Source organism: Phaenicophaeus curvirostris, chromosome 3, assembly GCF_032191515.1.
Source record: "Phaenicophaeus curvirostris isolate KB17595 chromosome 3, BPBGC_Pcur_1.0, whole genome shotgun sequence".
In the NCBI taxonomy this organism is placed as follows: Eukaryota; Metazoa; Chordata; class Aves; order Cuculiformes; family Cuculidae; genus Phaenicophaeus; species Phaenicophaeus curvirostris.
This window is the reverse complement of record NC_091394.1, coordinates 4,219,108-4,234,818: the sequence shown is the minus strand read 5'-3', so window position 1 is coordinate 4,234,818 and position 15,711 is coordinate 4,219,108.

Below are 15,711 nucleotides of genomic sequence, written 5' to 3'. Positions count from 1 at the left end.
AATCTGTGAACTGGACACAAAATGTCAACACAGAGTAGGCTTTTTTTTTTGCATTTGCAGTTGTTATTGCCAAGACACTAAGTGACATTCAGCATTGGCTTCAGTGTTATATCATAGTGTGACCCTGTGGCGGTATCCTGATGAGGCAGATGAATTTTCGGAGTGAAAAGTGCAGAAGCCAATATAATCATCTTCTTTTTTTTTTTCTTTTTTGAGTGGTTTCCTGATGTTTCCCTCTGTGTGAAGATAACACTTTGAAATAGTGTAATCTAAGGCAAGAAATTACTAGAGAAAGACTTTCTTTTAAGACTAGAGTTTTCAGCAGAGGGGAACATAGAGAGGAAGGATGCTTCAATGGCTAATGTGCTGGCATGGGTCTTGGAGGCTGAGGCTCATTCAGCTTCCTTGTCTGAGAGAGACCTCTTACAAAACTATTTTTTTCCTTATTTCTTCTGCTGCTTGAAGGGCATTGAAAACAGAAAGCTGAAAGGCCTGTGAAGAGATGAGTTGGTTGACTATTGAAAGCCATATTGACACTTTTAGGATAAAAATTCTAATTTCTAGTCCCAGTGTTCTGGTGGAGTTCAGAATGTGGTGTAGCAAATCACCCAAGGTTCAATGGTGAGCAATTTGAGCAAAAGTTACCCAACAGCCTTGGTACAAAGGAACGGTGCCTCCTATCGCAATCTAGATACAGAAGTAACTTGACATCGGGTTAAAAAAGGAGAGGTAGTATGATCTTGGACAAATCTGGCAATTCCCAGGTGTGATATACCCTAGTATGCAGTCACACCTGTTGTCTTGATGTGGACTGCTTCATGGGAGAACTTAGCCTTTTATTAAACTTTGTCGATTATTTCATCCGTTAATACTGACTTGTAGTAATGTAGTTTTGAAAATGTCTTTTTTCAATGTCACGTTCAGTGACTTCCTTTTCAGTGTTTCCTCTGGCTAGTCTGGTTTTCAAATGTCAGAAGTTCTTGGCCCAATACCAAAATATACTCACAAGCTTTTAAAGACTGAACTAAGAAATTAAGAGAATAAAAATTTAGTGCTGTGCAACTTGACTTTATCTGACTTGTTCACAGCCGTGTAGGAGACTTTTGAAGTGTTAGAACGCTGTATTTGTGATTCTTCTATGGGGAAGGAGAAGAACTGTATCTAATTTAGTAGAAAGAGGTGAGAAGACATGAATGTAGCTATGTTCTAGAGAGGTAAAGTTAAATTAGACCTTTAGAGCTGAACAAATGCAGTAAGTACATGCCTTGCTTTATTGACCTTCATGGCCACCTGTGACTATTGTGATGCTGGGGCTCTGCCAGAGTCAGAGAATGGTGCAACTTGATGGAATTGTCTCGTTTTGGTTTGGTCTGTTTTTCCCTGCGGCTGCAACAAATTGAATACGGTAAATATCAATTAGTATGGCTTCTTGATGTGGCTAGTTTCTTGGCTGAGAATTGGAAGATACCTGCCATGTGTCTCATTGAAGTGTTTGGGAATGAGCACTGCACTATTTCTGGAGCAGCACTGTAACTGGAAAGATGCTTTTCTGACTCACTCGAACTCGTTTGAATAGCAAGGCTCACATCCTGCTGAGTGAACACAGGGTAAATCTGGCAACTATTTAAGAAAGTCTGCATTTTATATGCAAGAAAAAAATGTGCTGTGTTGGTGACTGTTTCAGCAGTTGTAATTTAATGAAAGAGTGTGTATGTGTGTGTGCATGTGGTATAGAGATACATAGTTTGTGTGTATAGTTTTATACAGAGGTGTGGGTTACAGTTTGCCTGTGGCTGACTGAAAATCCTCTGATTGAAAGGTGATCTGCTAATGTGCTGGTTAGTTTACTACCATCCAGCAGAGCAGCTATTATCCATTTCATCAACAGATTATAGTACTTGGTTTAGGGCTCCCTTTTGTCTTCTCATGACTTTGTCAAACTTGCTTCCAATGGGGTATCAATACATGCAGAAGGCACTGCAAGCACATAAAATTAATCTTGCCTTATGCAGCCAATTTTCCTTGAGTGCAAAACCTCTATGCTTTCTTGGTGGGAGGTATTACTGTCTGTCTGCACTTGTTTTTTGAGGAACCCATAGTTTTTGCGGAAAAACTTCAATGAGTATCACTCTGACTTAGAGAACTTGCTGCATTGAATGAGCCCAAACACTGCACTTGTTACTCAGCAAACTAAACAAGTACAGCATGGATGGCAGAGCAAAATCAGACATTGAGTTTTGCTGCTGGAAATATATGTTTTCTTGATGCAGCTTCTGAATTCTGAGTAATCGAATAGGGATGTCTTAGCATGGGTAGATTTCCTCAGTCTTAATGATTTTGGGACTTGTTCCAAAGCTTATTGAGTTAGTGTGACAGCCTCTTGCTTTCTTAATACATTCTGAAACATTCAGATGTCTAGCAGTTAATTCAATGAGCTGCATTACCCTAAGATCACTGGTATTTCAAATATATTATTTGAAATGTGACAATTCTTAGCAGAAAGGAGCTTTGTGTGTTGCTTCTACTCTGCTTCTGCTCCTTGGGCTTTGCTCATGCATACTGAAGATCCCTGAATTAATGATGTCATCTGGTCTTTGTTTCCATGTGCAGACACAGATTCAGCTTATTTTAAGCTGCTGAGATGCCCAGACAGGAGAGTTACTTCCTGCAGAAGCTATTTCAACTTCAAAGGAAAACCACTGTGCTAAATAGGCTTCTCAACCTGTAATGTGAATTTCTGAGAGACTGTTAAAACTACTGCTAATTGCTATTCCAGTCTGGTTTTACAGGATGGATGTGGATTACTTGTGAGACATTATTTGTGGATCATAACTGAAGTGAGTTGCTGCATTTCTCTGAATTCAAAATAGGCTAGGATGGCAGAGAGCAAGCAGGCTTGGGGATGGGAGGATGAGGACATAAGACTAAATGTTAGAACTGACAGTGCTTGCACATCGTGTGAGTAATTCTGTTTCTGCTGTAAAATCACTTAACAGGCACAGGAGATTTTTTTTTCCTTTGGAGATTTTTGAACTCAAGGCTTTTCACTAGTTATCACTAAAAATAGATATCAACTATGGCTATTTGAAATTTCTATACAAACTGAAAATTGAAGCAGCTGCTACTATAATAGTCCTGCTGGAAAGCGGTTTTCTGCTAGTGCATTTACCTATCTGAAGAGGATGGTAAAAATATATAGGCGGCCCTGAATATTATAGCAAAAATGTTAAATTAGGTTGCTAACTTTGAAAACTTCTTGTATAGAAGTATTATACTATCCACTTGTTTAGGAACTCTAGTTAAGTACCAAGATCTCTGTGGACTGTAGTTGTTAAATAACCTTAAGTCTTCTGTGAAGTCCTTATAAAAAAATAGATCCATATATATATATGGGATATATGTATATGGGAAAACACACACTTATAAATATATATGTATGTATTCAAAGAAAAATAGAGCTGAATGCAAATGACAGTCTAGGAGAGTTTTTGCCATGCATGCACCCCACTCACCCAACTAAGTATGCCTTGTTGAAGTTAATTTCTTTTGATTTCCTTACGTAGGAGGAGGAAAGAGAGACAAAGAGGAACTTCTCAAAACCCAAATAGCTATAGAGTTGTAGATTCTGTTTTGCAAACAGGCTCCAGTTTTTTAGACCCTACAGTTTAGGAAACATCTAAAGCAAAGCTGTCTCTGCAGCCTTTAGTGCTTTCGTATGCTCTGTAATATATTTGTGCAACTATTTCCAGTTGGAACTTTGCCTCATTTAGAGGGACTAGGCAGATGTTCATGTTTATTTTCATCCTTATCCTTAAACAAATGGACTTTCTCATTCTCAATATGCCTGTTTCACAGCCTGTAGTCCATTTGTCTACTGAAGGCCCAAACTACTCTCAAAATGGTAAAAATCTGAATCATGTTCATTAAGTTCATTGGATTTATTCCAGATTTACATGGCTGATACAGTTAGAGTTGTGGTCAAAATAAAGGCACAGGTGCTGAATAAGGTGAAGCAGTGTGTGATTCATACAGTTGACAGGGCTGGGTTAATCTCCCTGAACATCAGCTCATTTTTGACATACACCAAGTAATTATTTCACACAGTGACATAAAAGCTCTTAGAATACTTTTTAGTATTGTGAAATAACAATTCTAGGGAGTCTTGTTTCTATATAGGTGGAGAAGTTTCTCTTTATGTCCTTGAATCTGAAGCTAACTTTTGCTTTTAGATCCTTGTATGACTTGGTCCCCAGTTGGTCGATGAGATGAACGTTAGGTAGGAGTCATTTAAACAAGCTTTTATTCAAATTTCTTGGACGTCAGAAACTCAAATATTAGTTTACAACCAAAAGCTCTCCTTTATTCCCCTTCCTGATATATTTAAAATGTTTTGCTGTATTTGCCAGACTGTGTTGGCATTGTGCACAAATCATATGCGTACGCAGTCATGACTTTGTGTGTTTGCACAGTAATGGTCTACTGAGTTCTCTCCTTTGGAAACTCCTTAGTTGAGCTGGGAAGTATTTGGAGAAGCTGCAAGCAGCTCTGCTCACCTTCATCACCTATAAATTCTACTTTAACAAATGAAAAATAGTTATGGCTGGTAGAACAAAAGTATATAACTTACCTTCATGAAGTACTTTTTGATACTGCTATTATGACAGAGAGGTGAGGTATTTTCAAAAGAACAATAATATAAGCTAATGTAAAAGTATTTTAATCTAGCCCTCTGGGAGATGTGTTTCCCTCCCAAGTGCCTTTCACGTATGTTTTGAGTTTCTGGATTCAATATATATGGTATTATTTAAATACAATTCAGTATCAAATGCTCTAGAGTATACATGATTACTTGTTTTAAATATATGAAGAAAAAAATGTATCTTCCCTGTGCTCTTCCAGTAGAGTAGAACAGAGGATCGCATCAAGGCAGTTTTGGGGCTGTCTTTCTGGAATATGGAATGGCAGCTATCCCAGCTAAAATAGATGTCTGGCTGCTGTCCTATAGCTCTGCAGCTTGTCCAGAGTGAAGGTGTCAGTAGGATCATAGAGCAGAGGTGAAAATAGTGACTAATCACAGAGGACGATCAGTAATTGTTCTGACTTGAATAATTTGATCAGAGATAAGGCAATGCCTATAGCTAAGGGAGAAAAGAAAGTCCTGCAACTGAGGTTGAAGTGAGGTGCCCTTATTTTTCCCCATCCTCCTGTGAAGGGTACAAGATATCCATTCCAGGAGAGGCAAGCAGATACTCCTGTGAGGAATGTTCCTTTTTTTGCAAGAAAATGGAAAACAGTTTGGTGTAAATAATAGCTACTGTGTGTATCTCAGAGTCAAGAGACAAGGCTAACTAAGGCATTTATACTGAGGGAGGCAAAGTGGAACCTCGGAAGACAGACAAACAATAGCCATAAATTTTGGTAACTGTCAAGGCATCGTGCCATTGTAATGAGTGCCTGTTATCATGGGCCAGAGAGTGCAGGGAGCTGTGACTCTTTGAGAGTCTTCGTTGCCCTGACCCGACTCACCTGGGACCTCTAAGCAAGGAGCTCTGGTCACAGCTCAGGCCAGACAGGCAGCCCTATCTCTAGCAGTCCTGACTTGCTGCATGAACACCCCAGACTGACCCCGAACCTGGTCCTACCTCGCGCTGTGTGATGGTCCCCAGCCCCGGGCACTGTCCCCACCCTGGCTCTGCTCAGGTTCTCTAGGGCTGTCCCCAGTTTTGTGGCTCAATGCCCTGCTTGAATCATCGCCACAGCCTGGCTTCCCTTGTGGAGCAACCCCTGGCTCCTCCACACCTGTGTTCAGTCCTCCCTCTGTGTTGCTGGGCTATCAAAAGCTTTCTAAGCCCTTTAGACAGAGAAGGAATCAGAAACCATCCAGGATGAATGTCACATCCTAATGAAATTACACTGTAATAATCTACAAATCCATTATGCCATAATAATCTACACATCTACAGGCAATAATGAATGGATGCTAAAGTTTTAGTGTCTTTTAAGTCTGGATAGGCCTACTATTTCTTTATTTGCTGTAACTTTCTGCATTGTTTGATTTTTATGTGTAGGAAGACTGAATATCTGCTTCCTGAGACCAGTCCAGAGCTTGCAGATGTTAATGTCTCTTGTACTTGGAGACAAACTTTACAGATTGATGTTTTCTTCATTCAAGACTTTAGGGAAAAATACATTCTTCTTTTTTTCTTAATTTACAAATGTGTATGGAGTTGCATGTGGAACTAATTAAAAAACTTAGAAGGTATTATCTTTGTGTGGCAGTATTGTGTCAGGGACCATTGAGATAAAAGTTCTTTCTGCCCTCTCAAACTTAGCAAGCCAACCCTATGAATATCTGGTGAAATTATTCCTACTCTGTGGCATAATTGCATTATGAAAATGCTTTTTATTTTAACAGTATAATGAAATGCTCCTGCATCATAGGAATTGCTATAAATATTTTTTTCTTCTCTCATTCTCTCTTTCACGCCATTTATCTTTTCTTCTTAAATAATCTTTGATTATTTACTTGCTACACAGTGTTTGATAGGTGGTATATTTCCTTTAAAAATCTTACTGCACCATCAGTAACATAATTAACATTTTGACAGTATTCAAGGTGTAATATCAATAGAAAGAAGGGTAAATCTTTTTTGGTTGGTACTTGTTTGTTTTTAAAAAACTTTGTAATTTCTTGTAAATCAAGGAGATAAACTCTTTTTTTTTTTTTTTTTCAAATGCTGTTTTGCAGGTACTATATTCACCTGCCTTCCAAATTAAGCTGTTCTAACATGTTGGAGAGAGAAAATTTCCACTTTCTGCAATTCTCAGTTCTCGTTGACCAGCTGATTTTCACACATGCCAGTTAGCTTTGATGCACTCTAGGGAGGTGTGTTTTGTAGGGGGAAAGAACTCTGGCAATATAAAAGGCTGGAGAGCAGGGAGGTAGTTGAAGACCTCGAGCAAAAGAAAGACCAGTTGCTGGTGGTGCAGATGTAGAGCTGACAACAGAGAAAGGCTCAGATGTTGATAATGGCTCCAAAAACTGAGCTGCACTGTTGTGGTACCTGGATTTGTCACTAGATGGATGTGTAGTTGGCCACATATAACTTCAAGAGTCCTTAAAGACAGTGTTAAGATTTGCAGGGGATCAGATTGCTGAGCTGTACAGACAAGAGGGGCAAGGATGTGTGGCACAAAAAAATGATTTATACAGTCACTGGGTCTTTCAATCCAGAGAACCATCAGAAATAATCTCTAATAGAAAGAAGTAAAAGTGGAGAGGTATGTAATGTCTCCTTTTCTTCTCCCCTGGAGCCTTTTAAATTCATAAGGAGGCATCTTTCTGACACTGATTCCTGTCTCTTTATAGGTCAACAAGGTGTTCTTCAGGAGTGATGGTAGGCTGCAGGCTATGATTATCTCTCCACACTTATCAGCCCTTCAAAACAGTGCAGAAGAGAAGATCACCACTTTACTTTCACCTAAGGAGTGGACAGTAAATGTTTGTGAGCTGCTACATTTGAATAAAATACTCTTGGAGTCAATAGTTAGCGTGGCTGACATGGGGAGTCTATAGAAGGTTTTGAGCTCTTTGTGTTCCCTGGTGTATTGCTGCAAACTATCATAAAGACAGAAGTAAAATGGAGAAGATGGCTCCCCTAGAACATAATAGAGCAAAGTGCTCTAAGATAGCTGGCATGTTTGCTTATCTGATGGTATTTTAAGCTATTGAAAGCAGTATTTCATCTTTGGATCAAGGTTTATACTATTCTTTCAGTTGTGAAGGTTGTCAAAGTAATTGATGTACTGCCAAAACTGCAGTGAGGATACAAATAGATTCTTGTGTGGGCTGGAGTAGATCTCATGGTAATTAAGTGGCAATTGGTGTGTGTAGGAAGACTATTTAGTCCCTTGTTCTGGGATAAAAAGAGTCCATTTGTAATGTAGATCTTGAAGTATATAGATGTTGCCTTTCTGAAAAGGGCCAATAATATCTAACCTTGTGTTTTCATTAGGTAAATGGTCAAAACTTTAAGAAAGATGCAACCATCATTAAGTTTGAGCTCTTTGGGATGTCCTGGACTTATTTCTCTTTCCATCTGCATACAATGGTTATGTTTTGGTCCTTTAGCATGTCATAAATTGTATAATGGGGTTTCCTATTTTGAGAAGCTTCACCTTATGTTTCCAGAGGTGTCTCTTTTGGACAAATGTTTCTTCCTAGTAGAAGTGATAAAGTGATGGCATCTTGTGATGTGTCAGAGAAGCAAGTAGAGAACTGGTTCAATGTTTGGTTTCTTTCTTTCCAGTGAAGAGTGGCAGGAGCGCTGCAGGCAAGAGTAGGAAAAGACTTTGAGCCCAGCAAAACATGGGCAAGGATGGAAGTGGATGTAAATGACTTGATAAAAATGAGAGGAGAATCTTACTGTGTTCAGTGACTGTTTCTAAAGATGAACTGTAATTTTTTGTGGCTGCTCCTGTTGCTATACAGCTTAAGGCAGATCCAATCTGTGTTACAAATCTTTTTTTTAAATACTGCAAACTAGGAAATCAATAGTGTTTCGCTTGGGGAAAGTCTACCAGTGATCTGTAACCGCTATGATGCTCCAGGGAAAAAATTCTTCACAGAAAGGGTCATTGGGCACTGGCAGAGGCTGCCCAGGGAGGTGGTTGAGTCACCTTCCCTGGAGGTGTTTAAGGGATGGGTGGACGAGGTGCTGAGGGGCATGGGTTAGAGTTTGATAGGAATGGTTGGACTCGATGATCTGGTGGGTCTCTTCCAACCTGGTGATTCTATGATTCTATGATTCAGTAGTCAGCCCCTGGTGTTGCTGATGTAATGTAGATACCAGTTGATGTTTATAGGCTAGATGGTACACAGATGACTTATTTGCTTGTTTTCACTTTGCCTTCTTTGACATGAGTTGTAAGCTTTAAATGCATGAAAAAGTAAAAATAAGAATAACATTATCTTTTTTGTTACTATGCACATCATCTAGTTTTGTTTTCTCATGCAATTCTTTTTCAAAGTTTAGTTACCGTGGTCCTGCTTTCATGGCCTGTGTCATGTGTCCACCCAGCATATTACACTAACCAGATCCTTAGAAATATTTAGGTGCCTTCTGGATTTATTTTTTTGCTTGTTTGTTTTCTTTTTTTGAGGGAGGAATCACTACTAAAACTATTCTAATAGTTGAAATAAGACGGTGATTTCATAGAATCATAGAACGGTTTGGGTTGGAAGGGACCTTAAAGGTTATCTAACTTCAACCCCCCTGCCATGGGCAGGGACACCTCCCACCAGACCAGGCTGCCCAAGGTCCATCCAGCCTGGCCTTGAACACCTCCAGGGATGAGGCAGCCACAGCTTCCCTGGGCAACTTGTTCCAGTGTCTCACCACCCTCACTACGAAGAAATTCTTCCTTGTGTCTAGTCTAAACATGCCCTTCTCCAAATTTGTAGACATTAAGCAATGTTGTAGAGAGGAGGGTGCTGGCCTCTTCTCCCAAGTGACGGGGGACAGGACAAGAGGGAATGGCCTCAAGCCCCACCAGGGGAGGTTTAGGCTGGACATTAGGAAAAAATTCTTCACAGAAGGGGTCCTTGGGCACTGGAACAGGCTGCCCAGGGAGGGGGTTGAGTCACCTTCCCTGGAGGGGTTTAAGGCACGGGTGGACGAGGTGCTGAGGGACATGGTTTAGTGTTTGATAGGAATGGTTGGACTCGATGATCCAGTGGGTCTCTTCCAACCTGGTTATTCTATGATTCTATGAGTTGCTTTCTTGTATGGATTTTTATATTTTTTTGGCCTTTTTTGAGCTTCACAGAAATTGCATGTGATCTTTCAAGGGTTGTTGGATGGCTGAGAACCACAGAAGTATCAGATTTTGTATGTAGGGGTAATCGATTGAAAACAATTGTAAGATTCTCCCACTAGATGGTGCAGTCAGTAAAAATATACTGTGGAGACCAGCGTGAATGAACAAATTTGGAATTCTGTGACACGGACTGGTTGATTTGATTTACTGTAAGAGAAGAAAATATTAAATGTTGTAACCTAGTGATCTCAACACTAGAATTCAGAAGAAACTATAACCTGTGAATCGCTCGAAATTATGAGTTTGGAAGTAAATTCGCAGTTATTCTGCTCAATGGTTTAATATGCTATTAGGTTAAATGCTCTCTATATATTTCAGACTAATGCTATGACAAATTTAGTCCTTCATGCTTGGACAAAACATTTTGGAGCTTTCTAAATCACCTGAAGCTGAACCTTTTCAAGACAACAACATGCTGCAACTTGCTTGTCTTTTACATTGGAGTTGCCCGTACTTTAGGGACTAAGAGACTATGGTTATTTTCAATGTTTTCTGAGAAATATTATGTTCCTTGGAGATACTGTGAAAAATTGCTGTAAAAACATTCTTCAGCATGGCTAAAGTGATAAGCTACAGATTTTTAATGCGACTTTTAGAGGCAGTGCTTGGAAACATTTGGTGTGAAGGATCATTTTCTGCAATGTATTTAAAAACTATTAGGGGGCACTATGAAGAGCTAAAACCTTGTCAGAATTCCAGAATCTGAGCTTGTTAGTAATGGTAATAATGAACATCATTAAACTGAAGTTGTTGGAAGGATTTTCTTTAAAGTTTTGACAGTAATAGAGGTACTATATACACTTCTGAGCCTGTGTAAAATTGGAAGCATAGTTCTCAGGTATGAATTGGCCAATTGTTCAGATGGATATGACTCAAACATGTCTTTTTCATAACACAATGACAAATTTTACAGTATTGAAGAAATTCAAGGAAATATTTTATGATGACCCGCATCAGTCCTTTAGCCCATGAAGCATATTTGCCATGGAACAATCAAAGTAAAAAGCATTTTTCAGTTCTCAATCTAAAAATTTTAAAGAAGGAATCAATAGCTGTCCCACTACTGTAGTTTTGTTTCTTTGAATAACTCTGTGGGTGGCATTGACTATGTTTTGGAAGGGCTTTAGACAAGACAAGAGAAGAAATTTGGAACAGAAGGTAGCAGTAGGAGGTAAAATGAGGGATTTTTTCTAAGTTTGACTAAATGAACATGTGCAGTTGTCCTGATGGGTTATTTTGTTCGACATTAAAGCTGGTACATTCAAAAGCAATTAGAACAGTTGCATTGGTCAATTTTATGCACCTGATGAGACGCTTATATTGCACACTTTGCTCTCTAGAAAGATGCAATCCCTGATTTTCCTTTGAAAAGGAGATATATATTTTTAAGGTGCTGCTTATTGAGCTCCTAAATTTAAGTCACTTGATAGTAGTGGAATATGGTGAATTAGTCCAAGCCTGAGGAATATACTGATCTTGGCCATTGTGTCACAAAGTATCTAGGTAAAAAGTACTTGTAAAACTACTGATGTGAGGTGGTTTTCTTAGTGTTATTGTTGTGTTGGTTTTTTTTAGAAAGTTGAGCTACCTTTCTCTGCATGGCGTTGTCTTACCTAGCTCTCCAGTAAATACAAGTCCTGTGTTTAAAGTCCAAGCAAAGGACCAAGTTGTGCTGCTGTGACATACTTGTGAACTAATCTTGCTCCCAGGATCCTTAGCCTCTGATGCTCACTGAAAACACGGCCAGCGCTCCAAGCCTATCAGCAAATCAAGCAACCCCAAGACTTTCCTGACAGTTATCTGTAAGCTTCTAAGTAAAAGCTTGTATCCGTGTGCTATGAATCACAGCATGTAATACCTAGAATGGCAGGTGAATTGCCTGTTTCCCTACAAAATGTTAGCTCCTCTCACTCTGCACTGGATTTGTAACCTTTGCATTTCACTGTACATGGTGTTTGCTTGGTGTTCTGAGGCTGAGGGTAACTCACAAATGCTCTCTTTGTTAGCAAGCTATGAACTTAATGTTCCTGGAAAATTTACGGACTTTTTAACAAAAAGCGCATTAGTTATTTTGCTAATGTTGCTTTTGTTATTATTCCAATGGTGGCAAGAGACGATGTGTTCTTAATCTTGAGTTGTCTTAGCTCTCCACAAGAAGTAGATGTGCTGGTAATATCACACAGCTCCTTTAATTAGGTAATTAGCAGTGGAATGACAATGCTAAGAAATCAGGAATGGAAAAAATAGTAGACTTTCCAGGGCTTAGCAGTCTATCAGTTCCTACAATAATCTTTTAGTCTTATTGCTTTATTATCTAATATCCTCGGTGGTACTGTCATGTCTATAATTCTGTTCCTATCAATGAAGCTGCACAGCCTAATAGATCTGTCCCAGGTAAGCAGTTTTCACTCTGCAGAACATAGATGCTTTGCCTACTCAATGGTCCATGTCAGCTATTAAGTACTGATAATGGTCTTCTCTGAACAGCCTTTTAGCAAACAGCTTATTCCAGTTAGCTTGCACAGTGCAACTATAATATTGTGGAGAGAGTGTTTTTTGTTTTTTTTTCTTGTTCCTCGTTTGATTTCTTTATTATTTTTATTTTTCAAATATGCTTTTCAATATTCAGTATGAATTCAAGCAATAGTGATATGCTTATGCAAGTGTATTAGGTCAAAAATATGCCCCTACTCGATATGTTTTTTTAAGAAATTAGTGCACAAACTCTGACTCGCCATTTGTAGATCATCCTTCTGCTTACAGAACACATTTACTAATCATCCTGTATTTTTTTCCATTAGCAAAAGCTTTGAAGATGCATCGTTTCAGAGTTCATCAGTTTGGGGTTTGCTTTTTTTTTAGATTTTTTTTTTCTTTATTTTCTAAAGAGAGACAAAGGAAAACAGAAGATTTACTTTCATGAAGTGCATTTTTTGACTTTTTCTGCAGTCCGCTGTGTTGCTAAGATGATTAATTGCTCAGGCTAGAAGACAGAACTCTTTTCAGAGAGCCTTCCTTATCTGATAGAGGCTAAATTCATTGGGAGCGGGGAGAAGAAAATATATTGGGTTTGGCTTACAAAATGGTTTGTATGTTTTAGAATTAAAATTTTTTTTAAAGCCTCAGCGTTTCTGAAAGAGATGAGACTTGAGAGAAAAAGAAAGCTCTAGTATAGATAGCATGTACAGTTTTGCAAAGACCCAGACGAATTATAAATGAACTTTGAAGTGCCCAGTTACAGCAAGCAATGTGTTGTATCCACAAATACTTTTGAAGTAGCCTTGTAGCTTCAAAGACAAGCTAAACAATACGATGAAGAGAATCCCATTTATTGTTTAGGAGCTATTAGACTGAGCTGCCTAGCAGTGGAAAGAGTTAATTCAATGTGTGTGTACAGGAGACCTAATTGTAATTTTATAGTAGTGCATTTATCAGCACACTAAGCCTCTGGACACTCTGTATGACACCTTGAGCAAAGCCGTTCACTGTCTTTCCACAAATAGTACTTACTGTGAGTGAAGGACCCTGCTGATCCTGGTAAGACATGTGAATAGTCTTGGGAAGGCAAATACAGGCAAGACTGCTTAGAATCATAGAATCATAGAATCACCAGGTTGGAAGAGACCCACTGGATCATCGAGTCCAACCATTCCTATGGTGACTCAAGGTGACTCAACCCCCTCCCTGGGCAGCCTCTGCCAGTGCCCAATGACCCTTTCTGTGAATACTTTTTTCCTAATGTCCAGCCTAAATCTCCCCTGGTGGAGCTTGAGGCCATTCCTTCTCGTCCCGTCACTTGGGAGAAGAGCCCAGCTCCCTCCTCTCCACAACCTCCTTTCAGGTAGTTGTAGAGAGCAATGAGGTCTCCCCTCAGCCTCCTCTTCTCCAGGCTAAACACCCCCAGCTCTCTCAGCCGTTCCTCATAAGGCCTGTTCTCCAGCCCCCTCACCAGCTTCGTGAGTCCAGAGCGAGTCCAGAGAAGAGCAATAAAGCTCGTGAAGGGGCTGGAGAACAGGCCTGTTCAGATCTCTTTGGAGCCTCCCAACCCTCCAGCAGATCGACACTTCCACCCAGCTTAGCATCATCCGCAAACTTGCTCAGGGTGCACTCGATGCCTTCATCCAGGTCATTGATAAAAACACTGAACAGGGCTGGACCCAGCACTGAGCCCTGGGGAGCCCTGCTTGCCTTTGTTTTCCTCTCTTCCAAGCTTAGATGCTCTCTGGGCCTTGGATAACCAGTGCCATTTGTTGAGGATTTGCTTTAGTCTCGGGACGCGCAGACAGCAAAACCTCTCAAAGAACATAATGACTGGTATGACAATAGTGATAAGTAAAGGATCAGAAGCAGATTCTGCCTTGCTTTGTGTCCTAGTGACATACAAAAATTTTTATTCTTACCCTCTATTTTTCAAAGGATGGTCTGTGCGGATCTCGTTTTTTCTCTCTGTTTTTCCCTGTGTTTGCCCTTCTGCGGGGAATGTTGAGCATGTGGGCTGGACTGGCACAGGCTGGATTTCAACAGCTGGTTCTTCTGTAGCAAAAAATGAGGAGAGATCCATCTTCTTTAGCAGCTAGGAGAACGCCTGTTTTGCAGTACCGACAAAATTGGGTTCATCTGCAGGACCCCTCCTATGCAGGAATGTTTCTGCTGGTTTGATTCTTCTCCAAAGCCAGTCCCAACATTCTGTTTGTGTTGTGATGATGGTGAAAAATAAGGGAAAATCTTTTTCTTTCTGTCTCTCCCTTTCTGCCTCTTTCCCTATCAGCTTTATGAGAGAAAACTGGCAGCTCTCAGATCTGTGTATTTTCCAATAATTACTCCATTATATATACAGTAGGTTGTGTCTTGTAAATGAATATAAAAGTAGGAATTTGGAGTCAATCTAGAGTAAATAAATTTTCTATTTTTTTCATTGAGAATTTTAATTAAATTTCTGCAAAAATAAAGCAGATTTTGTGGCTAGACTTCTCTATTTTAACAGAATTTTTCATTTTTTTGCATACCCAATTATCTGCCCCTGGTTGTCTGCCTTATCACCATCCAAAGCTGCTCCCCCGGCTCCAGATAAAACCTAAGAGGGAGTGGGAGTGCCAGAAGTGTCTTTAGCAGTTAGGCTGAATCTCCTCATTACCTCTGAAAGGCAAGTTCTGTTTGTCAGGGAGTAGGTTAGAGAAAAAAGTAGTAACATGGAAGGAAAAAAAAAGGGAGTTACTTTGGAATGAAAAATACCTTTATAAACTCATTTGCTCAGACTTCAGAAATGCAAGTGTTAATCATTTCCTAGATTTAGAATATCAAGCCCCTATTTCTTTTGGGGCTTTCCTACTCTCCTTGTGATGCACTTATACTGTACAGCTAAATTCTGAGTTGTATGAAGTGATTACTTGTAATGAGTGGGTTGAGTGAGCCCAAACTCACATACTGATTTAGATATAAAATAATCCAGCTTGAGGAGAGATGAGATGACCTCTGGAAACTTTTCTGGAACTTTGATTCTGTTATAGGTCTGATAATTAAGTGAGATTTTTTTTTTTTGTTTTCCCAATGCGGTTGATAGATTTACCCTCTGAAAAAAATCAAAGCTCATTTTTGACAACAGCTACTTCTGCCCCAGACTTCCTTGGTTCTGCTACTTTACCTTGTCCATGAAAGATGAAAGACTTTTGCTACTTGCTGTAACTGACTAAGGGACAATGTGCAGGAACAAAAAAAAAGGAAAAATCCGATGGAAAAGATGGAGGTAAAAGTAGTGCAAAGGCAAAGGTCTCAAATATATACAAGTATCTCATATGCAGTACTGGTGTGTGTACAGCAAAATCTAAATATAAA